This window comes from Lutzomyia longipalpis, chromosome 2 (assembly GCF_024334085.1).
Source record: "Lutzomyia longipalpis isolate SR_M1_2022 chromosome 2, ASM2433408v1".
Classification (NCBI taxonomy): domain Eukaryota; kingdom Metazoa; phylum Arthropoda; class Insecta; order Diptera; family Psychodidae; genus Lutzomyia; species Lutzomyia longipalpis.
In genome coordinates this window covers 35,195,601-35,211,953 of record NC_074708.1, presented here as the reverse complement: position 1 = coordinate 35,211,953, position 16,353 = coordinate 35,195,601, and positions in this window count along the sequence as shown.

Genomic DNA, 16,353 nt, shown 5'->3' with positions numbered 1-16,353 from the left:
CTTTTTTTTTTCTCGGAAATGGATTTTTGTGACTTTTGGAATTTTCGATGCCAAAAATTCAGAAGTTTCTTCCTGGTTATGAAAAACTCAATTTCGCTGGTAAATTTGGCGGAAAACGCGAGAAAATAGTGAAAAAGTGAATGTGTGAGGGAGACGGATAGCTGTGAAATGCATCCGCCTCATTTTCTCTTGAGCAAACAGTGCCAAAAATATACAGTGGCGCCTTTTGGAACTACCGTTTATGGCGCCAAATTCAAAAAGTAGCCAAAAAAGCATGAAATTTGTATGGGGGCGCTATGAAGGGGGGCTCTGGGGAGAAAATTAATATCATTGGTGGAAACTACCTGACATAAAGAGCCTCTGTACCAAATTTCAACGCGATTGGACCAACGGTGTTGGATTTTAGCAAAGATATACTAGTAAAACCCGAGCCCCCAATCATGCGTGAGCAAATTCCATTAAAGCTAATATATAATAGGGGAACGTATATCAATTAGGGGTCTTAGAGGGATTAATTTTTATCATGAAATTAATTCTTTCAGGGGACATTTTTTTAACCCTTGGAGGATTTCCCTGGCTAAAGTGGCCAAATCAACATTTTAGCTGTGATTCTTTCGAAGAAAAGAATAGCACAGCTTCTGTGTTCACTCTAAAACTCAATTTCAATCGCCACAGAATTAAAATCTATTTAATAGTTCGTGTGTAATATCGCTCGGTGTGTTGTGTAGGGAAGTTCTATTACCTACTTAAAGATTATCAAAAAAAAATTGGAAAAACATCTTAATATATAAAGCTGAAATTTTCTTATAAGAGAAAATGAATGTCAAACTTTTGAGGTTAGAAACTTTACGTGAATTACATGTATTTTTAACTAAAAATAACAATTGAATTCATAAAAAGTGGGAAAACAAAATGTATAGATCTATGTATTGTGGCGCCCTGAATAGGGGGGCGCCATAGGGCTTTGGTCAACTCCTCTAGTAACCTCAACCCTCTCGTTCTCAAACTAATCTACAGAGCACTTTTAGCTTGCAGCCATACCCGCACAAGGCTGAGCTTCGACTAACTCTCTCTACACACATCAGCACTCTTTGCTATTCTCTCATCTAATTACTCTCTCAGTGCTCTCCTACGTCTCCTACATTCTCTTGTGGATTCTCATATTCTCTCGCCTATTTGAGGGTTTGTAACCTAGAGGCAGAAGCCGTTGCCGAGGGTGGGCAGCCGTTACAGTTACCGCCAATCTAAGGGTACTCACTCTATGAGCAGGTTAATATTCGCTGGATAGTGAGTCGGGCGCTACAGTATGATCCAAAAAACGCGAAGGTTTGAAAAAAAAATGTTATCTGAGTCTTCGCGGGTAAAAAAAATTGGGAAAAATAATTATTTTTTCATGGGGGCGCTATGAAATGAGGAGGGAGTGTGGAATCCCAGAATTTCATCGAGATCGGCCCAGCCGTTTCGGAAGAGGACTTCATTTGCCACAAACAGCAGCAAACACACTTCTCAGCTTAGATGTATGTATATAATAAAATATATATGTATGTAGGTAGGTAGCGCAAAGCATAACAGCTCCGGAGAGTCCCATCGGCGACTCTCGCATCAGTTTTACAAGAAGAATCAACGGCATAGGACTGTGATTGTTTGCATCGTTCGCAGAAAGTCACAAAATAATAAATTACCCCTAAAATTTCCACCGGAAAACCCGTAAAAGGCACCTTAGCGGGGGCGGATGAGTGTATATTGGCGGTTAAAAAGGTTTCTGTGGTGAATTCAGGTGCAAAAAGGGCTGAAAATCGACAAAGAGAGGGCCCAGAGGCGAAACCAGGGAGGAAGAATTGAGCGAGAGAGGGCTCGAAGACACACAAAAGTGGTTTGGGTTTGATATAAATTTCGCAAGAAATTCCCACGAAAATCGATTGAAGGATCTCCGTTTCGCAGTGTTTTTCCTTTGTCCTTTTTTCCCATTTTTTGAGAGTCGCCCGTTTTTTTTTTACGAATTTTGGACCCACCCTGAATTTTTCCCAAAAGGGTTAACAAATTTTTTGCAAACATTTTTCATTTTGCGAAAAAAAAGCGCGCCAATTAACTGAAAATTCCCCTAAACTAGGAGACTTTTTAACGGAGACAATTTTGTGAAGGAAATCTTGATAATTTCAGGTGTTAAAACTAAAGAAACAAAAAAGCCCAAAAAGTGTGTGAAGAAAAGACTGTAAAGTGAGGAGCGGAGAGGGGTGGAAATTGCTGGAAAAGCAAAGTGAAGAGAATTTTTTTCGTGAGAGAGCACTCAAAGAAAAACCGGAAAACCAATTGGAAAACCCTTCAAGTCGGCGGCTTTTTATTTAAAAAGGTAAGGAAAAAATATTATTTTTTTAACATTCTAATCTCAAAAACAGATAAAACCCCCCACGCTTTTAAGAAAAATATTGTAGCACTTTTTGATTCTTTTTCTTGGCAATTTCCCAGCAATATCTCAAAGAGAAAATCGATTATACTCACATTTATTATGATAAACGTGTGTTTTTTTGTTCTTCTCCTATACTTTCTTTCTGGAATATGAAAAGAATAAAAAATCATATAATCTATAAAAATAAAAAAAAATGAAGTAAATTAAATTATCATTTAAAAAATTATTATTAGAGGAAGTAATTTAATTTTAACCTTAATGTGGTATTTTAATAAACGAACACATGGAGCTGTTATTGTGTGTTTTATGCAATCTGTGCATATTGATTTATTCATCACATACAAATTACATAGAGAAAAAAAATAATAAAATAAAATAAAATTAAATTTATTTTATACATAATAAAAAAAAAATTATATGGAAAATTATGTGAATTTCGATCAATTTTCATTCGTAAATCTTCCAGAATATTATACTTGAGATTTTAGAACTCTCAATACGTAATGTTGAGGACTAATTTCTTGGCTACTATACTATGTTAACCCTTTAACGTCCAACGTGAAACATAAAAACATTGAAACATGCGCTTTTTTATCGCGATTTTTATTCTATGAATTTTTGTAGAAGACTTTTCTCACTCAGAACGTCTTCTTTGACCCCTTATGCGTGAATTTGATGCATTTGTAACATGGAAAAACAATTACATTCATAAATAATTGAAAAAATAAAATGTTTCACGTTTGGGTCAGCGTATGACCCAAAAAACCTTAAAGTGTTAAAACCAATCAGATTCGAACAAAACCATTTTTCTACAAATTTTCTTTGTTCATCAAAGATAAATTCCAAAAATTCTCATCAAAATCGATCCAGTGGATTTTGTACAATAATTAAAAATAAAAAATTTTAAGAATTTTCTACTAAATGAAAATGAAACTGTACTCCTAAGGGAAAATGAAGCTTAAAGAGTTTTAGTAAAAAAACATAATTTAATAGACTAAAAAAGAATTTTATTTGTACCTCACATATGTAAATGCGACAAAGGACAAAATGGGTTAATAAAATATTTTTGTGTACTAATAAGACATTTGAGTGCGGTTTTTATATTATTTGAGTCCGATTTGAATAAAGCCAAATAGCAATTATTTTACGAATATTTATGATTTAGAAGCTCAAAATGATTGTTTTTACTCTTTTTTTTGACATATTATTCAGGAAAACAGAAAATGTGGGAAAAAATCAGAAAATACATGAAAATTAGAATTGAAAAAGCAAGAAAGTTTGACCGTTATATGTATATTTTTTAATTTCGATTTTTTAAATTTTTAATTATTTTTTTTTCTGACGGTCGGATCAACCTGAAATTTATACAAAACCAAGGAACTTTTTTGTCCAAAATAATAATTAAAAAAATAAAAATAAAATATATCTCTGTATTCAGTCACTTACTCCTTATTGCAGATGAAATATTATTAAACTAGCTATATTTGCATCTTCAAAACTTTTCGCAGCTTCCAACTTTGTCATTGAATTAATCACATTTTTCATTGAGCACATAGCATTAAAAACATCATGAGGCATTAATATTGAATTCTTGCAATTCAGTGAGATGAAAGAAAGACAATATGACCACATTTAAAATGATTGCATGATTAAAATGCAAAGCTCAAATTTGGGAAGATTAAGAAAGTACTCGACAGGAAATGTGCCCAATTGTGTGTTATATGTACAACAATTTCTTGTGAGAGACAAAATCCCCCAAAACGACCCACTGTGGGCGTAGGAATTGCTCTTCAAATTCAAACTCCCATCTATGTATGATGGTGTGACGAACTGAGAGGGTAAAGATTTGGGTCACAAAGAACGCTAATTAGTTTTCCCTCGGGATTCACAATATTTGTTCGAAGAAAACATCAACGGAGAACACAAACAGAGAAAATCTTTTGGCATTGTCAGTTGACAAAGAAACTTAAGGCTTTGGTTTTGTTAATAATGTGATTTAGTGCAGAGGCACCCAAGTTAAATGTTATTGTTCTAAATGAAATTTATATTACATTACTATGTTATTAGGAATTTTCAGTGAAATATTTTCATTAAAACTCTCAATTCAAAGTTATTTCCTATAAAATGTATAGGAACATTTTTGAGACTATATACGCATAGTAACATTCTTTGGGTGGGTAACAAACAGAAATATTTTTATGTGGAGTTTGGGTTTTGTTGCTCTCTCACTGATGGGGACTGAAGGAGCTCCTTCAAGTCGATTTTTCAATACAAGGGATGTCCGGGATTATCTCGCATCTCGAGGGGAGAAAATTCCATTCGTTGTGCCAATTGAGGGAAGAGCAAGCAAAAATCGAAGAACTTTTGCAATAGGACACAAAAGGCGAGGAATCCTTTTGCGCTATTCTTCAATATTATCTTTCTTCAATTTACCCGAGTTTAACCCTTTTTCATCACAACTCCCCCCCTCGCCCCCTGCCCTTGTCCTTGCGCCATTGTCCTTTCCATCAAGAAACAAAAAAAAGCGTGTGAATTTAAAAATGTCCTCAGGAGTCAGTATTATATATTTTGAATTCATCTTCACATTTTATCCACACCAGCCTCAATGGGGGGTAAATCAGACTGAAAGGCGGTTCATCTCCTAAGTAAACTTTTTAATTTATCCTTCTCATGAATGTTAATTTTTCTAAATTAAAATTCAACATGAAACGGCTCAGAATGATAAAAGCTCCCGGAGTTAATAAACATGATAACGAAAAAATGGCACGGGAAGTAAAATATGGTACAGAGGTCATTTGACTTGATTATGAAAATTGATAAGGACAATAAACTAGAATAAAATTGTGGTCCATATTTACACTTGGACCTCTTCATGGAAAGTTCAAATGAAATGTGATTAAAGGCGGAATTCAAACTAATTATGTATAGGTAGTGTGACAATTAATTCAAACTAAACGCTTTCATTGAACGGTTTAATCGGTTTTATAGAGAATTATGTATAGATAAATAAATTATTCAATTTTCTGAACACATTTTTTTTGTAGAGGAAGCTGGGATAAGTAGTTAAAACTACGCGATTTTATTTTTTTTTAACTTTTCCAAAGCTTTCGGAATTTTTAATGACAAACCTTCAGAGTTGTATATATAAAAAGTATATAGTATGTTCATAATTAATACTAATGGGGTTATTCTATTAGATTTAAAGAGTTTATAAACTAATTTTAGGGACCATCATTAGCATCAAGTAGTTAAGCTTTCAATTTTCACATGCATGCATGCAAATTCGTTGCATTTTATCCAAACTTTTGAGATTCATTAAAACCACAAAAAATGAATTTTACGTTAATGATAAATTAGTGTGGCTGTATATTACTTTTAGCCCACCCACGATGCCTCATAAACAATTCCAGAGAACATAAAATAATTTTATTAGAAAATAGTTTAAGCATTTTATTTATTTTTCTAAAATATATTTTTTTCTCACAGTGACCTCTTTTTGCCCTAAATCTTATATAAAATTGTATTGAAATAAATTAAATTTATTTATTTCATGTCTCTCTCTCTCTCTCATTCTCTTCGGTCAAAGAAAGATATATATTATTTTGTAATCGGTGGTCTTGAGAGTAAAATCCAATAAAGTTCAAATTGTTCACGATAGTATGCTTCACCTGCTTCTTCCTGAGGAAGATTCTCCACCAGACACCCATTTATACCTTTACACATTAATGGTCTAGAAAATGCTCTTGGAGTCGTGCTTCATCTATCTAAAGTCACTTAAGTATGAATTAATTTTCCACCAACCTAATCTTACTTGAAAATTAATTGTGAGAAATGAAGGTTATTAATTCACCAATGGACTTTGAGGAGATATCAAAGACTTATGGAAGAGACACCACTTAAATTTCCCTCCCCAACAATCGACGTCCATTTCCTCATTAATAAGTCACTTCTCTCTCCCGGCTTTGCACGAGGCGATAGCGGACAAAAAAAATGTTTTACCTTCTCTGTGTATACATAGAACAAACAAGGGGAATTGGTGAATTTCTTCCCACCTGCTCGGTGTTTCTATTAATGACTTCCGATTTTCCGTATAGGAGAAGTATTCACACAAACACTATAAAGTTACATTCTTCCCCCGACTAAATAGCATTTTAAACTATTTATCCCCCTATATAAGCCCCTATATGTACGTACACATATATACATATTTCTCTTGCTGCTTTTGCACCTCCTACTGCTGCTTCTCTGAAATTCCGCATAAGGTAATACAATTCCATACCTATTGCCTTAATTGCAACTCTCTAATGCTCCTTTCCCATGACCGTGGCGGCAGAACTTCCATTTCATTTTTTTCCTTACTCTTTTGTAACCACATTTCTTGCCCTTTTTCCGTACCTTTCGTCTCACATCCACACATATGTCATGAACAAAAGTCATCCCAGGAAGAATAAAAATATTTTATTTAAGAATGTACAAGAACGTATGTATACAGAGAACCAAGATATGTTTTCAAGGGAAAATATTTTTCTGTTTTTTATTTTTGTATTAATTTCACAGATATTAATTTAATTGAAAAAAATATATAAATTGTTGTAATAGTCGAGAATTTCGTAAGGAATTCGTAAGAAAAGGCTCACTTTAATGTATATATAATTTGTATGTATCTGTAGAACATTACCTATATAGGTATATAATGTACATAAATTTTCATTACGAACGTATATAGCAATATAATTTTATTATCTTCCCAAAGCACTAGTATGCAGGGGAAATAAATTATTAATTAATTAAATTTTATTATCCTAAAATTCGCAATTTTTGCTTTATAAAAATTATCCTATAAACACGTTAAAAAAGCATATTGGAATGATACAAAAAAAATTATTAATGAAAAAGTTCTTTAACCCTTTGAGGACTGTTGAGGGTCTTACGCTGACCCAAATATGAAACATTTTATTTACTCGAATTTATTTGTTTTTCCAAGTTGGAAATACGTTTATTTTACGTAGAAAACGTTTTGACTAAAAAAAAAAGATAAAATATCGTAACAAAAACACGGGGTGTTTCAATTTTTGTATGTTTCATGTGAACACCAAAGGGTTAAAAACTTTATTTATTGAATAAGTTTCCTTCAAACTCTTGAAACATATGTACATATAGTGTCGAAAAAAATAATAATTTAACAATTTTTATTATCCTTGAGTTTTATCGTTAATATCTCAAGCTGTGGTTGATCCAATTTTGAAAAGTAGCATAGATTTAGAAAGGTATTACATTCATCCCATTTCTAACACTAATAAATTTTTGAAAATCGGTCCACTCCTTGAATTTTAATTAGGGGTTGAAGTGAAGGTACTTTTTAGTATAGGTGAAATTGATCGCAAATGAACCCTTTGACCGATTTCGATCACCCCAGTGGTTTTGAAAAGAGGACGAATTCAGCTTTAAAAGTCTTTCAAAATTATCAAAATCAGACATTTAAAAAAAAATGTTATGTGGACTTTTATGATTTATTCTATTTCAATAAATTAGGGGTTGAAAATGATTGGTAAATAAAAACTGAAATCCTTAAAATTTCAAGACTGTCTTACGAAATTTTAACGATTTTGAGGATTCTTGGTCGCAAAATATGACCCAATATTTTTATTTCAAAAATTTTCTTATAAATTGTTTAATTTAGGGAAATTTTACCTAAGATAACCCAAAAGTTCTAGGCTAGAACCTCAATAAAATTGATTTTCTCAGCACCGTAAAGTTTTAATTAAGTTCTCACATTTAGGCTTAAAACGGAAATGATAACACATTTGATTGAAGAAGATTAATTTTTTTAGGTACTGAAATATATAGGTAAAAATTTACAAACACTTCTTTAGGACTATTTATGGAACAATACCTACATATATTTACTATGCTTCGTCGAGATGAGTGTTTTGAGTTCTTTGGGAAGTAAGCAGAATAATCGCATTATATTTTCAATCTTTAGTTGGAGCTCGATGGTTCAAATGGTATAGAAGAAGATGAAGAAGTATGGATGAAAGACATTTGGTAAAGAATGCTAAAGCAAGACTTCCAAGATCACCTGAAGAGTGAGAGGCCACTGCCCTTCGAGAAAGAGAAGGAAAGTCCCGCGAGGAGAATGAAAGAACTTCTTGACATTCTTCTCCTCACATAACCAATCGTTGATCATTGCAATGATGATGATGTTGATGATTGTGTGAGAGAGACTCAACGTTGTTTCGCTCTCATCGTGAAATTCTATTTTGTCTCTCCTTTTCTCAACATGCTGATCAAGTCACGTTGGGTTCTTTTTGGGTTTTGTGCAAGAAAATTTTATAGAAATGGTTGAAAACAAGTTGTGCCCCAATCATTGATCTGCACAACAATTCGAGAATCACTCCAACTGTTCTTTTCACCATCATCATCATTACTTTGGCTTTTAGAAGAATGCTCCAAAGAATGCCCCCAAGAATATATTTCTCAAATGTGTTTGTGTTCTGTCTGTCTTCGAGCTTTAACTCTCTGCCTGCGTTGTTGCTCCATCCGCTTCTATGTGGCCATTTAAAATCCTCCACATTTTGTTTACAATTTCAGAAGAAAAATCGAAAAGATACACAAAGTCTGTAAGAAAATTTTGAAGAAAGAAAAATGTTTTTCGTGGTTTGATATTTTAAATTACTCAATGATTCCCCCCATCCGCTTGGGAAATGGGATTATTGTTCAATACAAAGATGGTACGCTGTAATTGGTTAATTACATTTGGGCATTTTTCACACAGTTGGTGCCTCAATTAACGTTGTTAAATACACGCGGGCTGTTTTTTTGTTATTATTTTCGGACGGGTCACAACAGAAGGGAGATATAGGCCCAAAAGTTGATTATATTTTTTTCTCGTTTCATGCTTCGCCTCATCGCAGCACTGGGCCACAGCATAATTGTACTATGCGGCCTCAACAAATGTTCACTTGTTGCGAAAGATTGACAAGATGTTGAAGAAAATATTGATAAAATTGATCTTTTATTTATAATTAACCTTCATGGGTTATCCCACAGCGAATTTTAACGAATTCTTTGCTTCTTTTAGTTTCTTTCTTCCTTTTTTTTGCTCAACCCAAGAGACAAAATATCGGTTGAATTTTGTAAAATTATACTCTTACCATCTAATTTTATTCCCAAAATTTCACCCAATCTCTTCTATGCTGGTTGAAGCGTAGGAAATAATACAATTTATAGAGAACAACATGAAATCTTCAATTCATATCAATTGATGTGGAACAGAATAATTTAATGCTCCACAGGAAATTATTCCACGAAATACAATAATTTATTGCTACTTTTGGGAAGAGAAAAACAGTTTAACAAAAAAAGTTTTTTTTTGTCAATTTACTTTAAATATTAAATTATTCATATTACATTCATTAACCCTTCGCGTCCATTGGGTCATGACCCTGCTTGACTCAAACGGGAAATGATTTTTTAAAGATACTTTTAATTAATATTTTTGGGTAATTCCTTTACTGATAATAGAGTTTGAAGATTAACCTTTCATGAAGTTTTTTTGTTTTCAAGAAGCTTTTCCCTTGGTGACCTAAAGCTTTTCTGAAAAATTCAAAAGGTAATTTGTTTTTAGGTCTCACAGTCTTTAAGGGTTAAAAAATCATATTTTTTATTTGATCAGCCAAAATCTATGCAAAAATATGTAAAAGTATGTATTAAATTCAACAATACTGTTTTTTTTTTCAACACAACATATGAGGAAGATTATAGGGATTTCAGATTTTATCCATGAATTATCATTACAATAGCAATGTTATATTTAACATTCATCTCACATAACATCCAAAAGTGTTCCAGAAATTATACAAATAATCACAATTTGTTGAATTAATGCGATATTTGCTGACGATGTGAAAGCATTTGTGCAGCAAATTGCTGTGTGTGTGCGGCTCATAACGATAGAAGCGTATACTGATCTACATTTTCCCATATTCTTTGTCTCTCAATTTGCATAATATTAAATGCATCGGGGCTTATCTAACCAAATGACCAAGAAAACTCCCACATTTGCTACGGACAATTAAATTTCTATTGTGGGTTTCTTTAACCAATCCATCACACCTTTTTTTTCTCCGCAATTTCCCAATGGCATGAGAAAGGTGAAGGGTTAAGATACAGTAAGTGATGAAAAACCTATCGGATGGTATGATTCTTCAACTTCTTCAATATCAAAAAAAATTGTGTGCAAAAGTTCACAGGTGTTAATACACATTTTCCTTTTTTTGTGGTTTCAGTGCGTGTGTACGAGATGATTATGCAATGCTCGCGTTGCAGCAGATTGTTCATTTTCTCTCTCAACTTTTGAACATCTGCTTCTGTGAGATGTTTTTTTGCGTCTTGGTCTCATTTATTTTAAAATAAATAGAATGACATAATTTTCAGTTAATGTGCATTGCGCATTCCAATGTAGGATAGATAAACAATTACTTTAATTGTTTTCTTTGGAGCACGACAGTTTTTTTTTCCTTCCTCTGGGATGGCATGCAACCACTTCAAAGTGTAGTCTGTGTGATGGTTTATAGCGAAGAAGACAATATGATTTTTTTAAGGAATTGTTAACATGACTATCATCAAATTGTGGAATTTAAATGGTTGACCGTCTCGTGGATCTTTGTCTCTGCGGGGCAGAAAGCGTAGGCTGGAGGAATTTTTTTTTGTGTGGCTGCCCGCCCACCCATCCCTCTCTATTCAGGGGCTCTAACTTTCTTTCCTCGCTTACATCCTGATGCTTGAGCATGTGTTTCGTTACTCTGTAAGACAACATGCGAAGAAATAAAATTTAATTGAACATTCCTAGCATAATTTTATCAGGGCGATGAGAGATTTGACATTGTAGGCGCGTAATGGTTAAAAAAAAAGGGTTGGAAATTCAATCTATATAGTATCTGCTTTTTTTCCTTCACTTCCATTACTATATACGTTAGTATTCACTCCATGTCACTCGTTTTACCCAACGGCGTGGCGTATTTTCCGTGTAGGGAATCGAGAGTCATCGACTCGATGGGAACGGAAGTTGCAACCGTAAACAAAAGTGCGACCAACTTTATTTTTCATCATCTCCATGTGAAATCCACACACTCCAGGAAAAGTGTAGGTATATGGAGAATCATGAATAAGGGGGGATCTGCACTAATGAATCTTCACGGTGTTTCAGTTAAAGAATTACCAATGATGCTTCCCAGGCCTTCTCAAAAGCCTTAAAAGTCGATTCACTGAAGAAATTTCAAGAGATTCAGTGATATTTCATAAGATTCACACAAAATATTGAGACTCACACAAGACTCGCACAGATTCACGGCAAAAATTTCAGGCTCATGGTAAAATTTTCAGACTCACTCGAGCTTCAGCAGGGCTTTTAATGCTCTTTCTATGCTCAGAGGCTCAAATGTTTTACCATAATTAACCCTGTAAGGGCATTTTTCTGTGATGTGAATATTATTGAACATCAATAGAGATATTTCGTTAGATAATTTGATATATAATTATTAATTTATTCAAAGCGTTTTTTTTTTAATTTTTTCAAAAATATTTTCCAATGCTTTTCTCAAATGCGGTGTGCTAGTTTGAAAAAAAAAACATATTTTTTCAGAAATACTTTTTTTTTGTAAAATATGAGACTTTTTTTTGTAAAATATGAGACTTTTTTTCTAGACTGTTGCTCATGACAAGTTTTTTTTATACTTTCCATGTCGGAAGTCATTTCTATATTTAGACAGCCCAAAAAGTATTAGACTTTTAAAAAAAATTATAAATCTACCTATATAATAAAAAAAGGTTTCCGTTTCTGTTCTGCATTCCTATATAGTTGACCCGATTGTGATAAAATTTTGTACAGAGGCTATACATAATCACCAGAAAAAAGCTACTTACAAAAAAGGGGAAAAACCCTTAGTCTACCTGCTGTGTTAACTTTGTTAATGAGGGTACCATAACGGTAATTGTTATTTATTTAAAAGAAAATAATTACCTAATCCTATTTATTGATTAGCATTCTAGATCCTTCTAAATCTATATAATAAAGAAAAGATTTCGTGTCTGTTCAGCTATTCATTTCTACACCGTTGATCCGATCGCGATGAAATTTGGTACAGAGACTACTGATACCAGGCGATTGTTACCAACGAATAAACCTTCAATTAAATTTATTTCAATTCATTACAATTCTTATCTACCTCTAAAATTTGCGCGATGCGCAACAAATTTCCGCGAGCGCCTATATGTATAACAAAGAAAGGTCTGTTTGTAGGTAATCGCATCTGTACAGCTCTACAAATCTACACCGTTTGACCGATCGCGATGCTTGCTACAGAGACTTCTTATATCAGGTGGTTTCAAATGGCCATACTCCTCCAAAGCCCCCTTTCAGGGAAAAAAACAATTTCTATGCGGGAGCGTTATGAAAGGGTCAGAATGTCATAAGAATAGCGCTTGTAACTTGTATTATACCTCTCTCCTTCCATACCAAATTTCTTCTGGATCGACTTAGCGGTTTCGGAGTGGTTCACTTGCCACAAGCAAACATTTCAGCATTATATACTAATTTCTAGAAGGATCTAGAATGCTAATTCAAATAACTATTACCGTTATGGTACCCTCATTAACAAAGTTAACACAGCAGGTAGACTAAGGGCTTTTTCCCTTTTTTTAAGTAGCTTTTTTTCTGGTGATTATGTATAGCCTCTGTACCAAATTTTATCATAATTGGGCCAACGATATAGGAATGCATAGATGTGGAGACGTGAAATCCTTTTCTTATTATAGACTTGTCAACCCGAGCCCCTAATCACGTGTGAACATATTCCATTTAAATGTAATTATAGGGGCGAATTATAAAGTACCCCGACAAATTTTTAAAATTAAAAAAAAATGTTATTTGATCCTTCAGCAGGTGAAAATACGGAAAAAAATTATTTTTAATATTTTTCAAATTCTATCATGATCGGCACGGCACATCGTTTCGCAGGAGTTCATGTGCCACAAATAAACAATCTTTTCAGCTTTAATATTAAGATTTTTAATTAAAAAATTATTTATAAAAATAATTTTAAAAGTCTTTTGGTGTTTGAAAAAAAAATAAAAAAAGAAATACGAAATTTATAGGCAAATAAATAAACAAAGGTTTGTCACGAAAGGGTTAAAAATACAAAAAATCAGAGACCGACGGCAAGAGACTTTTAAGGCTCAAATAGATTCGACTCTATGCGAAATTTGCTCTATATTCATCGGATTCAACCGGGTTCAAGCGAGACTCACGAGGTTTTCTTTAGACTCATGCAGGCTTTTTTAGACTCAGGTCAAAGAGTCGGAAAAGATTCAACATTTTTGGGGATTCATTGCAGTGAATCGACTTTTAAGGCTTTTGAGAGGGCCTTGGATGCTTCTCACTCAGAAGCGCCACGGGAAATAACAACTTTCAGTCTTATTTTGCTTTTTTTCCCCTTTTTTACGGTACGTGTAGCATTATATGTAGATTTTTTTAAGTTTGTGAGAGGAAAAGTTTTGAAAAAAAATGGAATACTTCTAGTTTTAAGAGTTTTCCGGTCTGGACGTTATTTCAACATCTTCATAGTTAAAATAAACAGCATTGAATAAATTAGGGATAGAAAAAATAGTTAAGAATCGGGACTAAGGACTACAACAGATGTACGAGAAATTTCTCGGCCAATCAGAAGCGAGAGATGGCACACACAATCTCACCTCACCTGTTCTCTCGCCTCAAAAAAATTTCTTTCCATCAAAAGCATTTTAAAATTACCAAAAAATAGGTAAGAAATTTAAAAATCTTCAATTAGTTTTCGAGAAATTAACTTTAATCTTTTTATTGATATTTACTGTCCTTAAATTCAATTTAAATTATCCTAACTTTATATTTTGGAAGTGATTTTTATGAAGGAAATTGGAAGCGCTATAAAAAATATAATTTTTCCTATTATAATAGCGACGTTTTGACAATTCTCATTGTCTTCTTCAGGCTCAGTTAATTTATAATAACTCAATTTTAAAAATTTTCCCATGAAATTATCAACAGTAGGGGAAGACGGGGTAATTTGGCCACTTTGGCAAAGTCATTAATGGGAATATCTCAAGTATGGTAAATGCTAGAAAATCCATTTCTCCACAGTTTATACTCCCCATAGAGATAATCAATCGTACCAAGTTTGGGGAAAATCCGATTATTGGATTTTCTTTTGTTTAAGAAAAATCATTTTTTCACTTTTTCAAGTGCTTTTGGCATTTTGAATCTACGTCATTTTCGAAAAATTTTTAACATTTAAAAATTAACTTTTAAGCCATTAAGGGTCATTGATCCATCATAAACACGATAGTAACATCCATTTTCCGATATCTCAAACAGATTTTCCTGTGGAAATGGTTTTTTCCGGAAAATTGGAGTGGGGTAATTTGGCCACTTGAGTTTTTCCGGCACATTTTCCGACACACATTTAAGATATTTATTGTGGTTGTGCCTTTTAATGTTTTCTTACAGATTATAAGCAAAGTAGGATAAAAAATTTTATCTAAAAAAAGAAATTTACGATAATTTAAAAAATGGCCTTTTTTAGACTTTGCCCGTTTATGGTTCAGAAAATGTTAAAGTTTGAGGCTCTGTTAAATATTTTTATCTGGCAAATTACTGGAAATGAATCTTAGATAAATATCCTATCTTCCAAAAAAATAATCGAAAAAATAAAATTTTTTTATTGTCCAAAAATTTTCATGTTTAATAATTTGTGCGCCAAAGTGGCCAAATTACCCCGTCCTCCCCTATTTACTAAATATCTTTAGAGCCTGAAGAAGATATTAAAAATTGTCGAAATGCCAATATATGACAGAAAAGTGGTTCGTTTTCTTTCTTTTGTGATTGCATTTTCGAATAATTCTTTAAAATGTCAAGTTAGTTAAAACATCCCCCTTGGAAAAATTCTGCATTCGCCTCTGCAGAAAACTGGGAAAGAAAAAAAATGATAGAGTTCTCCCCCAATACTATTCAATTTAGCGCAAAAGAGATGAAAATTTTTGCGGTAAATGTTGACACCGAGGGATATAGAAAAAACGCATCGCAGGCTAAAGGTGAAAGGTACAAGAGGTGAGGAGAATACAAAAAAATGTAGACTGGAAATATTAAGAGGGATTGTATATTGAATTTTCCAGCCAACAAACAACTCATATTATACATATGCAACATACTATGGTGTATAGACGCGGAGTACAAAGTGAAAATATCGACTGAAATTTGAATAAAGAATCCACAATCCAATTTGCATTCTAAATTTATATGGTTGTGTGTATGCGTTATGTGTGTTATATTAAAAAGGCAGCAGCGAAACGGGCAAATTGTAACATACGTCACTCTTGCCTATGCGGTGAAATTTTAATATGGAGAATCTGGGAAAATCGATATTTTGCAAGTTAGGTAAAATAGGCACGATACGAAGTATATATTCCTATTTTATATGTTGGTATATATTCATGCAAAGGGGTTGCAAGAGAAGGTTTAATGCAGACGTATGCTCGCTAATATATAAATGTATATAGGTAATAAATATAACCGAGGAAAATTTCATTACAGACGCGAGTATGGTTGCAATGCCTGGACCTCTCTTGTGTACTTGATGCTTGTATTACATTGAGATATCCAAGAATTCACACGCAGAGCAAAGCTAATAAAATGTAATGAAAATGCATGGAAATCCATGTGAGATGAATTCTTGGATGTATGTACATACATATATACCCAAACAAAACTAATCGAAAAGTAGGTATGCAACGCATTAAGGATTGCGTAAATCATAAATTGGCTCAACTGCATCGGAATAATTCAAAACATATTGGTATTTTGATGGAAAATTATTGGATCATGTACATTAGATTTGATTGTTTGAAATCCATAA